Here is a 5,615-nt window from a genome sequence, read left to right as displayed (position 1 = left end):
AGTGAGAGGAATTTAATCTCTATGAGAATGCTGGCACTCTGCAAGCACACAGTGGAGGATAAGGAGGTTTAGGAAGTTTCCTTATCATTTTGCTCTCCTATTTTCCCATTATTCATCCTACAGCATTTAAAGAGAAAAGCTTTCAATTATAATTATTTGATGGTTCTGCTCTTCTACATTTTTCTCATTAATAAGTCATATAAGTGCATGATTACAACAGCTTGACAAAGTACATGAAAATGCCTTTTGCTGGCCAGTGCCCGGTCGCAGTACATGAAGCATCTTTTAAGATTTACATTGTATTGAAAGAGTTGTTCTTAATAGGAATTATTATTAAATAAGCAAGAGAAAATGCATTTCAAGGCTTTGATGATACATTTTTTTACAACCTGGGTCATTTGTAGAGTTTTGGCCATCATTCATATCTGATAACACTTTGAAATCGATCTGCTGAGATCTGTGAATGAAGCTACACAGCTCAAAAGAATGGAAGGGCCAAGAGATAAAAAGAATAAGCAAAAGAAAACAGGACGCTTCACATCTGAAAAATAGTAATCCAGCAAACCCTGTACTCTGGGATACAGAAATGCAACTCTTATATGACAGTATGATGAATTAATGAGTTTGTTTGTTTTTTTGCTTTTTGTCTTGCTATTTATTGTGGGGGGGAAAGTGAAAACCAGCAATTATATTCCAGAACTAGAAAAGCGGTCAGAGCATCCGACAGATTGTAAACAAAGCTCCAGTTTTATCAAATTTATTTGGGTGAAAAAATGAAGGTGAATATAAAAATAATTACCCCAACTGTCCCTTTACTGTTTGCTTGTTTACAACCTGTCTGTTGAACGTTATGTGCACATTCACAGATCTGAATTTGAGTAGAATGTTATTATAATAGTTAAATAAATACTGATATGGGATGAGAGCGACATCAATCTTCTCATCTCCAAGAAAAAAAAATAAGCGTAAGGAAAAAAATGAACATCTTAAGGACATTTTTGTGTAATGTAACTGGGCACTGGCTTCAACCAAACATGCAGTTCCGTGTCCACTCAGGAAAACAATGAATCCGTACCCATGGATCTCATGTTGCCCCCCCCCTCCAACCATAAACAGGTGCCACCAAATCACCTCATTCCTTTGCTGCAGTGAGAGTTGACCAAATGATGGTTGTAACCATTATTGCTTGAGTCCTAAGTGTTGTCTGAAGAATTCATTGTCAAAGCAGAGTTATTGGGATTTAATTCAGGCCAGATGATTCATGTCAGATTGGACGCTTATGTGTTCTGAAATGTCCTCAAAATGTAAAGTGCTTGTTTCTGCGACTGTGGTTTTGTTTGTCTCGTCTTATTATAGCGTGTGTCCCTTTTTCCTAATCTCGGGATTAATCCCAGCAGCCTTCTTTCAGGAAACAAAAAGCAAGCAGTAATGGAATGGATGAGTAAATGTTGGTTTAGAAGTTACATTTTAAAGTAAGGTGCTGCCACTCACTGAGCCAAACAACCCTCAAACATCTTGGATGATTTGCATCTGCAGTATCTGAGATGAAGGAGCCGTGGCTGCGGGCTTTCATACCAGATGATTTTAAGGCAATGTCAAAGCCGATCAGCGCTGCAGTGAAGACGCGCTAATAATATCCAAATCATTTCCATCATCTCATGTGTTCTGCAGCCTCGGTACAGTTTGTGTGAATGTACACGTGTAGCAGGCAGAAGGGAAATGTCATGTTGTAGGAAATTCTGATCTTTGACCTCATTACACAAAGAGAGGAAAAAATAAAGCCATTCGCTAAATAAAAAAATGAGTGAAAAAGAGCAAAAAGAATGTACTCGTGCAGAGTATTTTATTATTTTTATAATTAGTGATGCAGTCATGTTTTCATCTCATAATGTTGCCGCTGGTAAAGCGAGAGCTAGTTTTTTATTACTTTATTAACTTTATCTGTTATTAGTTTGTTAGTGTACCCCCATGGATCAATACAGTTTTATCTTATTAATACATCCTAATTCATTTGTTGATTATGTTTTGAATAAATCAGAAATTTGCAAAATAACTAAAGTAATCAAAGAAATGCAGTGGAGTTCTAAAGAACAATTCTTTCATCTGAGATGTAGTGGAGTAAAAGTATAAAGGAGCAGAAAATGGAAGTTCTCAAGTAAAGTACAAGTACCTCAAAATCATACTTAACCATTTAACTTCCACATAAATACAGTAACAAAAACAGTACTGGTAGATCAAGGTAGGCTATGTACTGCCCTACAAAGCTAAGATGCCATAAATTAAAGTATGACCAGAATCTGACTTGTTGACATTTGCTTTAACATATAATTGCAGGGTTTTTTTCTGCAGAGAGGAATTTTTGGCACCTCCCAAAGAGGTTTTAGTCAGAGCCAAAGAAAAATTACCAGCACCAAAATGATACAAATTGCAAATGAAAATAGTGATTAAAATCCTCACCAATTTACCAACAGACTATTTAAGTACATTATTTGAGGAAATGTACTCCGTTACTATCCACCCCTGTCTGTCGCTAAAAAACATTACCTTTTGTGAGTAACAAAATCAAACTTGCTACATCCCAAGTGGTCAAATAAGTTATTGCAGATTTGACTTCTTCAGTGCACTAAAAAGAATTCAAATAAACCACAAAGGGGTGAAAAACTGTCTTTTGTCGAACTGGTCAGACTTTGTAGACATGTAGTAGACGTCGTTTAATTTGAAGGGGAACCACTCGTACACAAGACTAATAACTGACAGAGAAGAAGAAGTCAATTTAAACCATTAATTCCTTTTAAACAAATGCAAATTATAAAGCTACAGACTCTGTCGCCTTATTTCAGGTTTACAGAGGCAATAAATGTTTGACAGGAAAAATTATAAAAGCGCTTAACTTAATGCCAGCAGCTATGTGTCTGGAAGGTCACTGGTTTGTACAACTGGTCACGCTGGGAGAGAAAGTCATGACCAGAAACTGTCAGTGAGATGATGCTCCGCATGAAAACCTCATCTGCCCTGTAAAGTGGGCAATAGATAATAATAGTGCTTCATACAGAACATTTTTTAACTGATAGGGCTCACTAAATTGTTTTTGGACAGAATTCTGATTGACAATTTAAGAAGGTAATTTGTCAACGTTAATTACATACAGCTCTGGGTTATTCCTACGGGTCATTTTGAAACCGGTATTTATGTATGAAGCAGCTGAGTCCCAATCATGCTTAAATATTTATGTCAAGTACATTAGTCCAGCTTTTCTCTGTATGGCTACGAAGATACTAAACCGTAAATGTGATGAATATTCTTGCTGGCAGCAGCGGACCAGCTGATGGACCGTCTGAACATTTGCTTTTGTGTTGAATCTGTTCAGTGAAAACATTATTTCTAGAACAATAGTTTAAATAGATTGTGCAACATTTATTCACTCCCAGCCACTAAAACAGAACCAGCTGCTTCACTCACTACAATCTTTTCCACTTAAAGTAAGTGAAAATGTAAAGTAAAAATAGCAACACCACAGCATAAAAAAATACTCTTGTCCTGCTTTAAAATTTGACTTAAGTAAAAGTACTGTACTACCAACTAAATATTAAAAGGTACTCCTGATGGAGAGTGGCTCCTGTCAGTGTAATACTTTTGGATCATTCTTATAGCTGTATTAATATGTAACTTTAACGTTGCCATTGCTCAATCTGGAGCTAATTTAACCTACTTCATATACTTTTAGTTGTTTAATCTGTAACAACGGATCATATTCTATAAACTTGTCTGTAAAACTTCATCAGACAGCTAAATTTGACATTGAGGAAACTGAAGTCACGTTTGCTAGAGTACGTGATTTAAAAACAAATTCATAAGCAGAATCAAAAATTGCTGCTTTAAGCGGGCAGTCTTATTGGGAAGTCAAGGTGGTGTGCGTGTTGGTAAAATGGAAACACAGCGGTAATTACACACCAGAAATAGGTCCTCTGCTAAAGGTAGTTCCATTAGCTCCGCTAATTAATTAATCATTTAATAGTTAATTAAAAGGAAGAACAGTTGCTCAGTGGTTAGCACAGTCACCTCCCAGCCAGCAGGCCTTATAACGCTCCTTTCTGAGTCAAAGTTACATTTTCTCCCTCAGTCCAAAAATAAAAGGTGATTTGTAGATTTTAAATTGCTTGCAGGTGTAAATCACGTTTTGTGCGCAATATGTACATCTAATTATATGTCAGGAAATTGCACCTTCCAAATCAGGAACCTGGCATTTTATTTAATAACATGACTGATGAACATGTATTTCATCAGTATTTTTTCTTTTCACAAAGGAAAACACAAATAACTTTTACAACATGCCTGCGTTTGGTTGTCGGGACGACGGGCTTTTGAATTAATTACCAACACTGTAGTAACAGTAACTTAGGTAATAACAGTAGATGACTTCATACTTTGAACTTTACTTAAAAACAGGGTAAATAACAAAATGTAAAAAAACTAGGGTTGCAACTAATGATTATTTGTTTCTAGAGCTGTAACTGTCGTCTTCAAATAGTTTGTTGTCTGATCAACAGTCTAAAACAACAAAAACAATATATTTAATGTACAGTGATATAAAACCAAGGACACGTTTGAGAAGCTAGAAGCAAACGATGTTGCTATCAAAATTGTTAGTGATCCATGGTTTCATTCAGTGTTTTATTTCAGCATTAAAAACAACATTCTATAACTATAGATATTTAGTCTTTAATGGTCATTAATGGGCTGTAAGCAGTATGAATACCAAATCATCTGGAATCATACTTTAGAACATAAACACTGCACTTTACAAGGCCTTTGGTGTATTTAACAGGATCTAAAGCAGTGGTTCTCAAGCTTTTTTCAATGAGGTACCCCCTTTGAACAGTTTTTTAAGCCATGTACTACCTAACCAGCATGAATAATTTCTATGTAAAGAGAAACAATACAGCGATGTCAGCGATAGATTTACTAAACAACAGCCTTGTACTTGGAAAAAATGTAAATGCTAATTAAGAAAAAGATGGTAGAAAGAAGGAAGTAAGGCAAGAATAGGTTGAAAATAGTAACAAAAACTTTGAATTAAGAGACAAACTTCAAAAGAACAATAAAAACTTCGAAAAAAAACAGTAGAAAGACGGAAGGCAACACTAGGACGACAAAAGTGACAAAAAAATCCAAAAAGCAACTAACTTTGAAAAAAGTGACAAAAACTTTGAAAATAGCAGAAAAAAATAAGAAAGAAAGACAAGAATAGGTTAAAACAAACAACAAAACCTTCAAAAAAATAGCAACAAAAAATAGACAGTAGAAATAACTACAGCCTTGTAACTGAAAAATGTACCCCTGCAGTCCTCCAAAGTACCCCTAGGTGTACACGTACCCCCATATGAGAAACACAGCTCTAAAGGATGTCATGGAAAATGTACGGTTTAGTGTCAAAATATCCTCTAATGAATTAAATGAATAATTTAACAAGAATTTTGGTGTATAAATGAAGGCTGCTGGGAAAGTTCTTCTGCATGCTCAGCTTTACATAAGCAATCTATATGACCATGTTGACATTATTGAAGACTTACTGTAAGTGGGATAACACCTCTTCATGCTACGTGCGTGTGTGTGTG

The sequence above is a fragment of the Etheostoma spectabile genome, chromosome 13 (genome assembly GCF_008692095.1).
Source record: "Etheostoma spectabile isolate EspeVRDwgs_2016 chromosome 13, UIUC_Espe_1.0, whole genome shotgun sequence".
NCBI lineage: Eukaryota > Metazoa > Chordata > Actinopteri > Perciformes > Percidae > Etheostoma > Etheostoma spectabile.
The sequence above is the reverse complement of the archived record's forward strand: the minus strand, read 5'-3'. Positions refer to the sequence as shown.